The following is a 17,950-nucleotide window of genomic DNA, read 5'->3' as shown; positions in this document are numbered from 1 at the left end:
AGTTTGGTCAGGTGATTCTTGCCGATTCCCATTCCAGAATGGTTGTCATTTACATTCTGAAAATGCCCAACCAAACGCAACCTTACTATCTTTCGGGGGGAACTGTCTTTCGGGGTGATAACCTCGGCAGTGGAAAGTGTATTTTTTATAGGGGGGGGGGGGGGGTACTAAGTCATTGGGGAGAACTAACTTACGGGGAAATACGGTAACTGGCTAACAGCTCTGTAGTGTTCACGTCTACATACGCGCTGTGACATTCCTTGGCCACTCCAGACATTCATGATAGGAGTACATCGTGACCAGTGTCATGTTTAATATGCATGTAGCATGTGCCGTTTCCCGGGTGCGCGTGAAACGGATTTAGCGGCTTTTACTTTTAGTAAAGAGGTTTAGCACAACGAAATTTGTTGTTCATTTTCGTTTTGCCGCAGTACGAAAAAGCCGACCGAAATTTGCTCAATTTTGGTTTAGCAGAACGTTCGCAACGAACTTCGGTGTTGCTACTGGATACCGTGGATGTCGGAGAAATCTCCGCGAAATACGAAATGATAGGAAAAAAGGCGTTACGATTTCCCAAATAATTCCTTGTTCGACAAGGCCAACTAACTTTTCGATTGCAATGTGCTTCAATTTTTCCATGAAGAGGTTGTTCATCAAAAATGGAGCAGGAGAACAAACATCTCCTTGCCGCTCTGCTCCTTCTGAGCTATGATGATGGCGACTTCGATGACGTTGAAATCCTTTTGCTGTTTGGCGGAGTATTCGCCCCAAAGATAAACCTGATCTGAATCAGGTGAAGTACTTGAAGTAGTTGGTGAACGACTGCGTTTCGAGGATTTGGACGAGGAGACCTGCTTACGGAGATACCGCTTTGGGAAGAGCGACTTGCCAGTGCTGTGTCAGCATTTGCAGCTTCCCCACCAGATGACTGCTCCATATCGCCTAAAGTGGACAGCGATGGAAGGCCTTCTAATTTTTTTGAGACGTTTAGTATTTCCAAACCGACTTAGAGATTTAGTCGCCGAGTTTGGAACGGATCTAAGTGTAATATTGAACGTGACTCTAATTTGGATAGGCCGCCGATGGAATGATTTGCTGGCCAATCCCTTCGAAAAGCCATTTTTTCACCCAACATCGTTTACTTTAAAGCTATGCTGACGCCATCAGGAGGAGAACCGGCGCTGCATTAAACATTTGGGGATACATCGACGGAACCGTGAGGCCCATGTGTCGACCGTCTGTACTCCAGCGACCATTCTACAACGGACATAACCGAACACATGCTTTGAAGTACCAAGCCGTTGCATCACCAGATGGCTTGATGATTCATCTGTACGGGCCTGTCGAGGGAAGACGCCACGATGCTGGTATCCTGGCTGAAAGCAACCTGTTGGCGAAGCTGCAGCAATCACCGGATCCTGATGATGGAGGCATATTTGCACTCTATGGTGACCCCAGCCTATCCCGTATCACCAAGGCTGCAGAAAGCTTATCTGGGCGCAAACCTGACTCCTGCACAAGCATAATACAACACCCGAGTTACTAGTAACCGTGCACGGCAGTCTGTGGAGTGGAGTTTTGGTGAGCTGCTCACATACTGGGCTTATGTTGATTACAAAAAAACAACAGAAGCTTCTCTTGCAGCCCGTTGCCATCTACTACAGAGTGGGAGCACTACTGATCAACTGCAGACTGCAGAGTCATCATTCAGAGGGGAAACAAAACATCCAAATATTTTGATATATCGCCGCCAACAACACTTGGGGAGTACCTGTCATAACACTGCTGCACGCTGTGACTAATTTGTCTCTCACACATACATGTACACACCTTTGAGGTTTGCATATGTTTATGGTTGATGTCACACAATGTGTGTGCATGCTTCTCTACCCTTTGTGCGAGTGCAGTACAACATCCTCGTGTTAGTGGTTTTCCTAATTCCACTCTGTTCGTTCCCAGTGTAAACCGGGCATGGATTGCAGTTCCCTCTCTTCTTATAAAGATTATGAGCATCGCTGGCTACAAGCGAAGGTCCCTGGCTCGAGTTACGAAGTCTGAAGAAAATGTTGAACAGTCTCTGCTGGGATGACGACTACACCATAGCTCAGTGGTTAGAGCATCGCTAGCTACAAGCGAGGGTCCCTGGTTGGAGTGCTGGTGGTGACAGTCAATTTTTTCTTCAGACTTTTCCCGCTTGTCTCTTTCCCTCAAACTAGTGAAGATTATTATTACTATTATTATTATTATTCTTGGCTTGTCATTTCATAAACTCTATACATACTCATTCTGTGGACAAAACTGCTTCATCCTTCGTGGGAAATTAGTGAGCTACCGTAGTACGCATGGTTCAAAGAAAGTATAGCTCAGATGTTCGCTGTTGGCAATCATGCACATCCCATCCTGGACACAAGAACACCACTAGACGAGAGAGGGATCTGACCCACAGAGAAAATGAGTAATCTTTATTTTAGGATGACTCCTGGATGAGACACTAGTAAAGCAACTGAACTACACGAGAGGAATAGCTGCAAGCTAGTAACTGACTGAATAAAACGAAAGAACCCCACCAAGAACCAAACAGAAACGAGGTTGGCTGTTGTTGGTTGTTGTTGGTTGTTGTTGTTTGTTGTTGTTGGTTGTTGTTGGTTGTTGGTAATAGTTGTTGGTTGTTGTTGGTTGTTGTTGGTTGTTGTTGTTTGTTGTTGTTGGTTGTTGTTGGTTGTTGGTAATAGTTGTTGGTTGTTGTTTGTTGTTATTGGTTGTTGTTGGTTGTTGTTAGGTGTTGTTGTTGTTGTTGTTGTTGTTGTTGTTGTTGTTGTTGTTGTTGTTGTTGTTGTTGTTGTTGTTGTTGTTGTTGTTGTTTGGCTTTATTTAGCAAACTGAAGGATGACTACGAGTATGCCTTCTGGACAACCAGTGCATCAAAATCACCGCTCAACAGCATGCAATTAAGTTTCGGTCTATGCAAGATATGGGAGTGTGAAGATGCACTTCGTGAGCAGCTGGAGCTGGAGTTGTTGCTGTTGCTGTTGCTGTTGCTGTTGCTGTTGCTGTTGCTGTTGCTGTTGGTTGTTGGTTGTTGGTTGTTGGTTGTTGGTTGTTGGTTGTTGTTGGTTGTTGTTGGTTGTTGTTGGTTGTTGTTGGTTGTTGTTGGTTGTTGTTGGTTGTTGTTGGTTGTTGTTGGTTGTTGTTGGTTGTTGTTGGTTGTTGTTGGTTGTTGTTGGTTGTTGTTGGTTGTTGTTGGTTGTTGTTTTGTTGTTGTTGGTTGTTGTTGGTTGTTGTTGGTTGTTGTTGGTTGTTGTTGGTTGTTGTTGGTTGTTGTTGGTTGTTGTTGGTTGTTGGTGGTTGTTGGTGGTTGTTGGTGGTTGTTGGTGGTTGTTGGTGGTTGTTGGTGGTTGTTGGTGGTTGTTGTTGGTGGTTGTTGGTTGTTGGTTGTTGTTGTTGGTTGTTGTTGTTGGTTGTTGTTGCTGGTTGTTGTTGTTGTTGTTGGTTGTTATTGGTTGTGGTTGGTTGTTGTTGGTTGTTGTTGGTTGTTGGTTGTTGTTGGTCGTTGGTTGTTGGTTGTTGTTGGTTGTTGTTGGTTGTTGTTGGTTGTTGGTTGTTGTTGGTTGTTGTTGTTTGTTGTTGTTGCTGCTGTTGTTGTTTAAAATCTTTTATTCTCACAATGGCCTGTGGACAATAGGAGAATTGCTGTTGTTGTTGTTATTGTTGTTAAGTTGACTTTTGTGATGGTCGTAACCATGAAGAAATAGCCTGAAACGGAAGAAGCTATTGTTTGCATGAAACGTGGTCTAGTCTTGGGCTCTTTGTTTGCGCCAGAGGTAAATTTTGCAGAGTGTGAAATGGTGGCCAGTAAGCCCTACACAGATGTACAGATGTACAGCGACTGGAATCAGTATGTGTCGGGCGGGTTCAATAGTACCCAATTTTTGCGGTAAAATACGGGTTGCCCTGCTTTATGTTTTTCTTTTGTTTTATTGCCTATGGGACAATGAAACTACAAAGGAAAGTGTGATGTGCAATTACTGCTGAGGTGTAGAAATGCCAGTGGTTCTATGGGCATATTAGACATCCTTAGCAAAAGTACGATAACGCTAACTTTTACGGTACTCACTCCCAGCCGTGACAAAAGACGTTATCGGATAACGGAAAAACGTTACAGAGCTCAAAATAACGGGCCGACGTTCGTTATGGAAATTCTGCAAAAAATGCAAAAACTCGCATTGTTTTGTAACTGGCGGGAGATAAAAAGCACGTCGACGTGCAGATCGAGATGAGATCGAGAGTCGAGATTGCTTCCTCTTGTGACATTTAGCTTTTTGGCGAGTTTTGCCTTTCAGTTGACAATTTCTGCGTCCTCTGCTTCGTGCCGTTCTCCCTCTATCCCATCTGGGAAACAAAGGACCAGTTCCGCGGCACTCCTGAGGAAGAAATTCATCGGCCTCTCCCAGACGTGCTGGAGCTGGAGAACCCTTACAGTCTTCGGTGCTGCGTTTAGGAAAGGGTTTCCAAGGACCTGGGAACAGCGAAAACTCATGTTCGCCGTGCTCTTGCTATTCCAGAGTAAAAGACCTCGCCAAGGTATTCTTTCGGAACGAAAGCAAACTAATCCCTGGTTCAAAATTTTGAATTTCCCGCATCTGTTTCCACGAAAATTCATATCGCCATGGTTGTCACGACTACTTCGTCTCAACTATAACGTACTTTGTGCTAAGGGAAAAGTCAGCTTGAACGATCCGAGGTACGGAAAGGTTTGCGTTTACGTTAGCGTTTTTTTAGCTAAGGATATCTACTCGTGTGTATATAGACGTAAACTCCTCTTAAGGGGGCAGCCTACCCATAAATTTCATATGGCATTCAATTGACCGTAACTTTGGTGTTTCTCAGTGGATTTGAGTGAAATTTTGACCACACACTCCTGGCACTATGCTGGCCCTCAGGACATGATTTACAAGTTCTTGCGCCTCACTGACAGGCTTTCCAGGCCGGAAAAACTCAAATTTCCGGCATAGTGCTACGGTGTGCGAGCCACCCAGGAGCCAAACAAATGCATTTACATTTTTTTCACATTTTCGTGCCCATTCTGTCCGTGCGCGGGACCCAAACCTATAACAAGTCCAGAAGCAGCCATGGGTGGTGGGGTGGGGCCCCTCAACGTGGCCCTGGAATCTGTCACAACGGAACGAGTGGGCGTTCTCTCACGGACTCCCACAGACCCAAGTCAATTTTTGAAATTTTTTAGGTTTAGCACGTGCTACGAGGTCGTACCTTTGATACAACATCCAGTGCTGGGACCTCCACAGCAAGCCATTTCCACAGCGCTGAACACCAAATCCAGGATGCCCTCAGAAACCGGCAAAGACCATGAAGACTGCCACTCACGTTTCACTACTGCCTAGTACTGAATCCTACCTGACTTCTTGACACGACTCAAACTTGCCAAAGACAAGTCACTAAATCAACGTCAACTACAATAATCAAGCCACATAATTATCTGCAACGTCACGAGGGTGCTGGCAAAAGTCCTGCTGCACGGCGGCGGGCTTCGCCCGCCGCCGTGCAGCCCAATACGTGGTTTTTTAACAATCGACATTCTTTGTTCCATTGTGACTGTAGCTTGTGCTCATTTTCGTTGTGCTTGCCTTCCCCTCTTTGGTCTTTCCATAACCTTGAACCTTCCAAGTTGGAAGGCTGTCGGTTAGCGCTACGGAGATGTGTTGAAGCTAGGTGTGAGGACGTCGAATGTCTCAGTACTCTGTCACTTTTGTGCCTAGTTGTTGCACTTTCTGACTGTATTATAGTATCTGTTCACAGTGATGGAGAGTTACTCTCAACTTATTTCCTTTTCCTTTCTACATTATTATTATTATTATTATTATTATTATTATTATTATTATTATTATTATTATTATTATTATTATTATTAACACAGGAAGTGTGAGTTATGAAGTCTGAAGAAAATGTTGAACGGCCTCTGCTGGGATGACGACTACGCCATAGCTCAGTGGTTAGAGCATCGCTGGCTACAAGCGAGGGTCCCTGGTTCGAGTCCTGGTGGTGACAGTCAATTTTTTCTTCAGACCTTTCCCGTTTGTCTCTTTCCCTCAAACCAGTTAATATTTTATGACTTGGGGCTCCCCGCGTGCTAGTTTGTACGTGAAGTGTGTGGGTTACAGTGAGGGCTGCGTCCCACCCGCCTGTGTAGATTCACAGGAAGTGTGAGTTATGAAGTCTGAAGAAAATGTTGAACGGCCTCTGCTGGGATGACGACTACACCATAGCTCAGTGGTTAGAGCATCGCTGGCTACAAGCGAGGGTCCCTGGTTCGAGTCCTGGTGGTGACAGTCAATTTTTTCTTCAGACCTTTCCCGTTTGTCTCTTTCCCTGAAACCAGTTAATATTTTATGACTTGGGGCTCCCCGCGTGCTAGTTTGTAGGTGAAGTGTGTGGGTTACAGTGAGGGCTGCGTCCCACCCGCCTGTGTAGATTCACAGGAAGTGTGAGTTATGAAGTCTGAAGAAAATGTTGAACGGCCTCTGCTGGGATGACGACTACACCATAGCTCAGTGGTTAGAGCATCGCTGGCTACAAGCGAGGGTCCCTGGTTCGAGTCCTGGTGGTGACAGTCAAATTTTTCTTCAGACCTTTCCCGTTTGTCTCTTTCCCTCAAACCAGTTAATATTATTATTATTATTATTATTATTATTATTATTATTATTATTATTATTATTATTATTATTATTATTATTATTATTATTATTATTATTATTATTATTATTATTATTATTATTATTATTATTATTATTATTTCCCTCAAACCAGTTAATATTTTATGACTTGGGGCTCCCCGCGTGCTAGTTTGTAGGTGAAGTGAGGGCTGCGTCCCACCCGCCTGTGTGGATTCACAGGAAGTGTGAGTTACGAAGTCTGAAGAAAGTGTTGAACGGCCTCTGCTGGGATGACGACTACACCATAGCTCAGTGGTTAGAGCATCGCTGGCTACAAGCGAGGGTCCCTGGTTCGAGTCCTGTGGGTGACAGTCAATTTTTTCTTCAGACTTTTCCCGTTTGTCTCTTTCCCTGAAACCAGTTAATATTTTATGACTTGGGGCTCCCCGCGTGCTAGTTTGTAGGTGAAGTGTGTGGGTTACAGTGAGTGAGGGCTGTGTCCCACCCGCCTGTGTGGATTCACAGGAAGTGTGAGTTACGAAGTCTGAAGAAAGTGTTCAACGGCCTCTGCTGGGATGACGACTACACCATAGCTCAGTGGTTAGAGCTTCGCTGGCTACAAGGGAGGGTCCCTGGTTCGAGTCCTTGTGGTGACAGTCAATTTTTTCTTCAGACATTTCCCGTTTGTCTCTTTCCCTCAAACCAGTTAATATTTTATGACTTGGGGCTCCCCGCGTGCTTGTGTGTACGTGCTAGTTTGTAGGTGAAGTGAGGGCTGCGTCCCACCCGCCTGTGTGGATTCACAGGAAGTGTGAGTTACGAAGTCTGAAGAAAACGTTGAACGATCTCTGCTGGGATGACGACTACGCCATAGCTCAGTGGTTAGAGCATCGCTGGCTACAAGCGAGGGTCCCTGGTTCGGGTCCTGGTGGTGACAGTCAATTTTTTCTTCAGACTTTTCCCGTTTGTCTCTTTCCCTCAAACCAGTTAATATTTTATGACTTGGGGCTCCCCGCGTGCTAGTTTGTACGTGAAGTGTGTGGGTTACAGTGAGGGCTGCGTCCCACCCGCCTGTGTGGATTCACAGGAAGTCTGAGTTACGAAGTCTGAAGAAAACGTTGAACGGTCTCTGCTGGGATGACGACTACACCATAGCTCAGTGGTTAGAGCATCGCTGGCTACAAGCGAGGGTCCCTGGTTCGAGTCCTGGTGGTGACAGTCAATTTTTTCTTCAGACTTTTCCCGTTTGTCTCTTTCCCTCAAACCAGTTAATATTTTATGACTTGGGGCTCCCCGCGTGCTAGTTTGTAGGTGAAGTGTGTGGGTTACAGTGAGGGCTGCGTCCCACCCGCCTGTGTGGATTCACAGGAAGTGTGAGTTACGAAGTCTGAAGAAAACGTTGAACGGTCTCTGCTGGGATGACGACTACACCATAGCTCAGTGGTTAGAGCATCGCTGGCTACAAGCGAGGGTCCCTGGTTCGAGTCCTGGTGGTAACAGTCAATTTTTTCTTCAGGCTTTTCCCGTTTGTCTCTTTCCCTCAAACCAGTTAATATTTTATGACTTGGGGCTCCCCGCGTGCTAGTTTGTAGGTGAAGTGTGTGGGTTATAGTGAGGGCTGCGTCCCACCCGCCTGTGTGGATTCACAGGAAGTGTGAGTTACGAAGTCTGAAGAAAACGTTGAACGGTCTCTGCTGGGATGACGACTACACCATAGCTCAGTGGTTAGAGCATCGCTGGCTACAAGCGAGGGTCCCTGGTTTGAGTCCTGGTGGTGACAGTCAATTTTTTCTTCAGACTTTTCCCGTTTGTCTCTTTCCCTCAAACCAGTTAATATTATTATTATTATTATTATTATTATTATTATTATTATTATTATTATTATTATTATTATTATTATTATTATTATTATTATTATTATTATTATTATTATTATTATTATTATTATTATTATGGAGTTGGCTTTATTTCACTCACGTTGTCATGACATGAGGTAAGAACCCCATCACCGGGCCAAAAGAGACCAAGGGTAATGAGAGAAAAAAAATAGATAAATGGCCAACGCAATGAAGACCGAAGCAAAAAGGATTGTAAAAACCAAAGCAAAAATATTGAAAGCCGACGCAGAAACTGAGAGACGGACAGAAATAAGCAGTACGATGGAGGATGCCAGGACATATTCGAATACAAAAAGATGGAGGAGGACAGGACATATTCGAATACAAAAAGAGTAATCACAAAAATGGACTACCAGTACAGGAATAGACCTGTAGAAATAGAGGAAGAGATGAATGCCGGACATACTCAAATGGCAAGAGAAAAATTATTATTATTATTATTATTATTATTATTATTATTATTATTAACTGGTTTGAGGGAAAGAGACAAACGGGAAAAGTCTGAAGAAAAAATTGACTGTCACCACCAGGACTCGAACCAGGGACCCTCGCTTGTAGCCAGCGATGCTCTAACCACTGAGCTATGGTGTAGTCGTCATCCCAGCAGAGGCCGTTCAACATTTTCTTCAGACTTCGTAACTCACACTTCCTGTGAATCCACACAGGCGGGTGGGACGCAGCCCTCACTGTAACCCACACACTTCACGTACAAACTAGCACGCGGGGAGCCCCAAGTCATAAAATATGAACTGGTTTGAGGGAAAGAGACAAACGGGAAAAGTCTGAAGAAAAAATTGACTGTCACCACCAGGACTCGAACCAGGGACCCTCGCTTGTAGCCAGCGATGCTCTAACCACTGAGCTATGGTGTAGTCGTCATCCCAGCAGAGGCCGTTCAACATTTTCTTCAGACTTCGTAACTCACACTTCCTGTGAATCCACACAGGCGGGTGGGACGCAGCCCTCACTGTAACCCACACACTTCACGTACAAACTAGCACGCGGGGAGCCCCAAGTCATAAAATATGAACTGGTTTGAGGGAAAGAGACAAACGGGAAAAGTCTGAAGAAAAAATTGACTGTCACCACCAGGACTCGAACCAGGGACCCTCGCTTGTAGCCAGCGATGCTCTAACCACTGAGCTATGGTGTAGTCGTCATCCCAGCAGAGGCCGTTCAACATTTTCTTCAGACTTCGTAACTCACACTTCCTGTGAATCCACACAGGCGGGTGGGACGCAGCCCTCACTGTAACCCACACACTTCACGTACAAACTAGCACGCGGGGAGCCCCAAGTCATAAAATATGAACTGGTTTGAGGGAAAGAGACAAACGGGATTATTATTATTATTATTATTATTATTATTATTATTATTATTATTATTATTATTATTATTATTATTATTATTATTATTATTATTATTATTATTATTATTATTATTATTATTATTATTATTATTATTATTATTATTATTATTATTATTATTATTATTATTATTATTATTATTATTATTATTATTATTATTATTATTATTATTATTATTATTATTATTATTATTATTATTATTATTATTATTATTATTATTATTATTATTATTATTATTATTAAAAGGAGAAAGGGAAAAGGACATATGGAAACGAGTTAAGAGTAACTCTCCACCACTGTAACTAGATACTATATACAGTCAGAAAGTGCAACAACTAGGCACAAAACTGACAGAGTACTGAGACATTCGACGTCCTGACACCTAGCTTCAACACATCTCCGTAGCGCTAACCGACAGCCTTCCAACTTGGAAGGTTCGAGGTTATGGAAAGACCAAAGAGGGGAAGGCAAGCGCAACGAAAACGAGCACAAGCTACAGTCCCAACGGAACAAAGAATGTCGATTGTCACTGGACGATGGCGAGACCAGTAGGCGATTTGACAAAGCGGTCTAACTTCCCCCTTCTTAACTTATCTTTGATATTTTTGACCCACCCAAGTTGGGTGGTGTGCTGCTTTGCTGCTTCGAATTGTAGTTAGACCGCTTTGTCAAATCGCCTACTGGTCTCGTCATCGTCCAGTGACAATCGACATTCTTTGTTCCGTTGGGACTGTAGCTTGTGCTCGTTTTCGTTGCGCTTGCCTTCCCCTCTTTGGTCTTTCCATAACCTCGAACCTTCCAAGTTGGAAGGCTGTCGGTTAGCGCTACGGAGATGTGTTGAAGCTAGGTGTCAGGACGTCGAATGTCTCAGTACTCTGTCAGTTTTGTGCCTAGTTGTTGCACTTTCTGACTGTATATAGTATCTAGTTACAGTGGTGGAGAGTTACTCTTAACTCGTTTCCATATGTCCTTTTCCCTTTCTCCTTTTATTATTGGCTCAATACCCGAGTTTCAAATTATTATTATTATTATTATTATTATTATTATTATTATTATTATTATTATTATTATTATTATTATTATTATTATTATTATTATTATTATTATTATTATTATTATTATTATTCAAAGGATCTATCGGGGAAGTGAACTGCCTGAAAAGAGAAAAAAACGCCAGACCCACCAGGACTCGAACCTGGGACCCTGCTTGTCATGAGCAATGCTCTAGCCACTGAGCTATGGGACCAGGCTGAACCTAGAAGGCGCCTTCTAGGTTCAGCCTGGTCCCATAGCTCAGTGGCTAGAGCATTGCTCATGACAAGCAGGGTCCCAGGTTCGAGTCCTGGTGGGTCTGGCGTTTTTTTCTCTTTTCAGGCAGTTCACTTCCCCGATAGATCCTTTGAATTTGAAGTTCTCCCAATCCTTTCCAAATTATTATTATTATTATTATTATTATTATTATTATTATTATTATTATTATTATTATTTGAAATATGTAAATAGGCGTCGAGGCGACAATAGTTTTAGAATTGCGATCAACAGAACGAGCTGAACCGACATTTCACAAAGGCTTTTATTGTTTTCAAAAAACGAGTGGATACGAAGGCAGTGAAGAACGTGGAAGAAAGAAAAAATGTGATATGGAAAAAAATGTGATGAACAAAAAATTTTGTACTTCGAACTAGTTTTATTATTATTATTATTATTTTAACAATCAAAGCGAGAACTGAACAAAGGAGAAAGGAAGGAAAGACAACGTGATAAACCATAACAGCAGTACATTACACCTAGAACATTAACGGCCAAGCTTGGCCGCACTAAACACGACACGTTACTTGAACAATTTCAACCCAATTATACTATCTTTCTGTACACACAAATTAGGCTTGTACAGACGCTGATAGATAGCTTCCAACACTTTTAACTGTAGTCCATAACCATGACGACCACGGCACAATACAGTGAACGAAGAGTCGGAATACGCACCGCAACAATCAGTATTGTGCCGTGGTCGTCATGGTTATGGACTACAGTTAAAAGTGTTGGAAGCTATCTATCAGCGTCTGTACAAGCCTAATTTGTGTGTACAGAAAGATAGTATAATTGGGTTGAAATTGTTCAAGTAACGTGTCGTGTTTAGTGCGGCCAAGCTTGGCCCTTAATGTTCTAGGTGTAATGTACTGCTGTTATGTATTATAATTATAATTATTATTATTATTAGTGGAAAGCCGTGACTGAAGAATAACCATGCCAAATCAATAATTTATAAACATTCAATAATGTGTTACGAGAACAAAACAAAGTGCTAAAAATAGAATGAGGGAAGATGAGACAATAGAAGTAAAGTGAGAGCTAAGTGCAACAGGGGTGAGCCACTAATTGCAACGCTAGAACTATGTAGTGAGACAAACAATCATGCTGTGCACCTACGAAAACAATCTTAACGCAACTACATGTTTCTTCTGCTTACAAAGATCAGGCTTATGCAAACGAATACAAACAGCCTCAAGTACTTTCAACTGACTAGCGTACCGTGCACGACAAAGAACAGAAAAACTAAAATCATCATACACCTGCAGACACTTAGGGTGAGACAACAGATGAAGAAAAACGGCAGACTTCTTACGATCACAATCACCATCCGATTCCTCGTCTCCACCAACCGCAACCTCGTCCCCCGTCTCATCTTCCAACTCGTCCTCAGTGTCGTCCTCCGTGTCATTCTCCTCATCACCACCGATCGGTCCCAGGCTCGCTTCACGTTGCTGAACCACTGTTCGTTGACTCCTCCTTTGATCTTGATGGTAATTTGTTACCATTGTTGTTGTTGTCAATTTTGTTGTTCCTGTTGTTGCTAAATCTTCTGTTCCCAGTGTCTTCGCCGGTGCTTGACATCCAGTACTGTAATAATTCATTGAATAATTAGCCGTTGATCGTCTAGGTCTTTGAATGTTGATTGTGTTGTTTTCTCTGTTGAATTCCGTTTCCTTCTGCCTTCTTTCTTCTTGTTCATGTTCAGTGCTTACCTCATCCATATTTGCCCGTTCCAGCGACACCACAGACTCAGCCCCAGCACTGCCGATGGCAGATGCAGGTGGCGGTTCTGGGGGAGGCAACGGCAACGATGGCGATGGGGGCATCACCATGATCACCTCGCTGCAGCGTCCACTTTGGTCTTGAGCTGGATGTTGTTGTGGTGTACTTTCTTGTGTTGTTATGGTGCATTGTGTTATAACGTTAGTGACAATGTGCACATTGTTCATCTCCACGGCTCTCGATACGGGTAATGGAGGCACTATTGCCGTCGACGGCAATTGTGCTAACGATGGCTCTGATCGAGGGTTCTTAGGTGGCCTGCCGCGTTTGGGTCGCAGTGCCCGTGCCGAGCCAGTCAGCATGTGCAGTGGGACGTGCTGCTTGATACGTGCGTTCAGATGTTGAAGAGTCCTACCAACGTACCGACTACCGCATTGTCGGCACTCAAATTGGTATACCAATTTAGATGCGAGTTGGGTTGGTAGGACATCCTTCCTCACCGTGAACGCACGTACAGTTGTGAAAACCGGTACAAAATGTACCGCGTAGTACGTTTGTTGTACAATTTTGCGGACCACGCGACTCATGGATAATGAGAGGTTACCTTTCCAAGGGAGAGAAAGATACGTGGGGCATTTGTCCGGGCCAAAACGTATTTCCTTTCTATGCAGCCTTTCGCTCATGAGCTCCTTCAAGAGATCGTCGGGATACCCGTTCTTTAGAAAAACTGACTTTAGGAATTCCAGTTCCTCAGCCAGTTTGGAAGAGGAGCAAATACGGTTTGCTCGATCCACCAAGTTACGCACTAAATTCACCTTGTATTGGTACGAACAATACGAGTCAAACATTATGTACTGGCCGGTGAATGTAGGCTTTCTGTACACAGATGTTACTGTACCCTGACTAGACTTTTCCACAAGGACGTCTAGAAAGGGAAGTTTGTTCGCTTGTTCGTGCTCACAAGTAAAGCGTATGGAAGGATGTAGGTCATTTAGAATACCAAGAAAGATTTGGCTATCTTCAAGAGAATCGAACCAGGTGAAGGAATCATCAACAAAACGAACGTACAATGCTGGCCACAACTGTTCTGCAATCAGTGACTCGCAGTAACCAACGAACACATTCGCTAATACTGGACCTAATGGGGAGCCCATGGCTACCCCATCAACCTGCCTATACATAATGTCACTGAAGGAAAACTCCACACCAGTCGTCACGAGCAACATCAGTTCCCGGAATGCCGTCTCCGATATCCACGGCGTATCAACTTCATCATTTCGGTACAACACATCTAGGCAAAATTAATTTAATATTGATAGTCTCTTCTAACGGAACGTTCGTGAATAGACTCACAACATCAAACGAGCACATATGCGCGGAGGCCGGAACTGGGTGGGAGCGAAGGACGTCAATGAATTCGAAGGTGTCTTTAACTGTATGTTTGCAATAGAACTTTTGCACGATGTCAAGCCAACCACACAGCCATTTAGGGATATTATATTGCGGTGATGCGACCATGGATAATATGGGGCGCAACGGACAGTTCGCTTTATGTATTTTTGGGAGCCCATAGAGACGTGGTCGGACGGAACCAATGGGCCGCATTTTGAAGAACTCTTCCTCCGATATCTGTTTACTTTCTTTAAGTCTCTTGAGAAAACTATTCAACTTTTTCTCTACCCGAACTGTGTTGTCATGAGTAGATACCGGACCGAGTTGGACAAACTTACTCGTGTCCTCAAGGATGACCGCCATTTTTGTATTGTACTCTTGTGTACTAATAATAACTGTAGCTCGACCCTTGTCTGGTCTTGTGATTCTAATATCGTTGTTGTTCATTAGAACACGTCGAGCTTTAAGGTGTTCTCTGGATAATGAAAATGTGCTTCGGTCTGGAGGTTTTTCCGCGTGTTCTTCGGCGATGGCTCGAAGATTAGCCGTACAGATAGCACGCTGATTTTCAGACACTGGTGTAAAATTCTTCATGAGTTTTGTGTGGAACATTTCGAATTGTGTAAGGACCATTTCCTTTCTGTTGTTAGAAGGAGGAATACCAAACTCCGTACCCCGGCACAGCAATTCCTTTTGCACCGGAGATAGTTCAATGTTGGCAAGGTTAATAATCGTGTCCATGTTGGGCTTAAAGGAGCCATACCGCTTTGCACGCAGCCATTTGATGTTTTTCTCGTACTTAGCGAGGAGTTTGACTTGCTGTTTGCTGTCATTCTCCGCCAGTAGTGTACTGAATCTGAGGTAGTCGTGATAGGAGAGGAACGAACGAGCCGAACTATACAGACGTTTAAATTGAGACCTAACAGAACACAATGTGTCAGTAGAGCGCGCAATGTCGTCTTTGAGGAATACTCGTTTTATTGTTTGTCTCACTACATAGTTCTAGCGTTGCAATTAGTTCCTCACCCCTGTTGCACTTAGCTCTCACTTTACTTCTATTGTCTCACCTTCCCTCATTATATTTTTAGCACTTTGTTTTGTTCTCGTAACACATTATTGAATGTATATAAATTATTGATTTGGCATGGTTATTCTTCAGTCACGGCTTTCCACTGATGATTGTGACAAGAAAATCGATTATTATTATTATTATTATTATTATTATTTTTTTGAAGTGCAAGCCTCTTTTACGGGCAAAAATTAACACAATGTATTAAAATGCAATACAACATACACTGGAGAAGAAATCAGGAAGATAAATTATGAGCTCAAAAATGGAACGAAAAATAGCAAATAGAATCAAAACTCACGATGGAATCAACTCACGATGGAATCAAACTCATGATGGAAACTACAAAACCCAATGAGTTGGAAAACCAACCACAGAATTAGATATTGGGAATAGAGTCAGACACAACAACGACCGAAATCAGTACACCAAAAATCTGTCCTACAAAAAAACAAATGATTATTATTATTTGAAACTCGGATGTCAGGACGTCGAATGTTTCAGTACTCTGTCAGTTTTGTGCCTAGTTATTGCACTTTCTGACTGTATATAGTATCATGTTACAGTGATGGAGAGTTACTCTTAACTCGTATCTATATGTCCTTTTCTCTTCCATATTATTATTATTACTATTATTATTGTAGAAGAGAAAAGGACATATGGATACGAGTTAAGAGTAACTCTCCATCACTGTAACATGATACTATAACCCTCTTAACTCGTATCCATATGTCCTTTTCTCTTCTACATTTATTTATGGCTCAACATCCGAGTTTAAAATTATTATTATTCAACGCAATAAATAGAGTAAGCTGCGCACTCAGTACAAACACCATAAGCAAAACTTGTTTTCATGTAAATAAAGAAGCTTGTTCCTAAATGTTTTCGTCGCCATCTCATCAGAGGATTACTCGCAAATCAACAATAGCTCTTAACTCAATATATATACGCACAATGCAAGCAATAATTTAGACCCTAACTAGCGCGATAAAATGAGACCTGAAAGAAACATTACACCATTCAACGATATCAGGTGACAACAGGTGACGAAAACGTTTAGGAACAAGCTTCTTTATTTACATAAAAACAAGTTTTGCTTATGGTGTTTGTACTGAGTGCGCAGCTTACTCTATTTATTGCGTTGATTACATTTTTATCTCCACGGAAGCTTTTTAATTATTATTATTATTATTATTTTAATATGGCAATAAGTAGGACGAGCTGAAGCGACATGTGGACTACTTTATTAACAATGTAAGCGATGGAGACGATGCAAGAAACAATCTAAAGGGTAAGGAAAATACATGTAAGAAGAAAAAGGGCAATGGAAAAAAGATGATTTGAACAAGTTTTCGTACAACACTCTTCAGGAATCACCGTTGTACTAAAGAACAAAATGAGAACAAAGGAAATAATAATTATTATAGCAATCAAGGTAGGGTGACACGATACAATGACAGCACTGGAATATCGAGGTGCGATTTCTCACAAAAGCGTGCAGAACACAAGGGTATACAAGTAAGAACTAAGCGTGACAAGTGTGTATCAGCAACAAAAACAAAAAAGTGAGAACGAATGATAATAATAACAATAATAAACAAGAAGGTGACAAAACACATGTAGGCACAAGTGGCAACAACGTTGCCACACTACACAAAAGAACATCATTTGAACAATTTTAGGGTAATAACACTATCTTTCTGGACACACAAATTCGGCATGTATTTTCCTTACCCTTTAGATTGTTTCTTGCATCGTCTCCATCGCTTACATTGTTAATAAAGTAGTCCACATGTCGCTTCAGCTCGTCCTACTTATTGCCATATTAAAATTATTGTCTCCTCGTCGAATTTTTATTATGAAGCATTATTATGAAGTTGATAGTTGGAACAATCAACTTCATGACTATTACCGCCGAAGTCGCAACTTCTAAGTTATTATTATTATTATTATTTTTTTTTATGGGTGCAAGCCTCTTTTACGGGCAAAAATTAACACAATGTATTAAAATTAAATACAACATACACTGGAGAAGAAATCAGGAAAATAAAATATGAGCTCAAAAATGGAACGAAAAAAAGGAAATAGAATCAAAACTCACGATGGAATCAAACTCACGATGGAATCAAACTCATGATGGAAACTACAACCCAATGAGTTGGAAAACCAACCACAGAATTAGATATTGGGAATAGAGTCAGACACAACAACAACCGAAATCAGTACACCAAAAATCTGTCCTACAAAAAACAAAGGAACAAGAAAAACAAGAAAGACGAAGTACAAAGAATCCCCCAAAAAAGAGGGGAGAACGGGATGAAAGAGAATTATTATTACTATTATTCTCTTTCCCTCAAACCAGTTAATATTATTATGGAGTTGGCTTTATTTCACTCACGTTGTCATGACATGAGGTAAGAACCCCATCACCGGGCCAAAAGAGACCAAGGGTAATGAGAGAAAAAAAAAATAGATAAATGGCCAACGCAATGAAGACCGAAGCAAAAAGGATTGTAAAAA

The sequence above is a fragment of the Sycon ciliatum genome, chromosome 7 (assembly GCF_964019385.1).
Source record: "Sycon ciliatum chromosome 7, ocSycCili1.1, whole genome shotgun sequence".
Lineage (NCBI taxonomy): Eukaryota > Metazoa > Porifera > Calcarea > Leucosolenida > Sycettidae > Sycon > Sycon ciliatum.
This window is presented reverse-complemented; position numbering follows the sequence as displayed.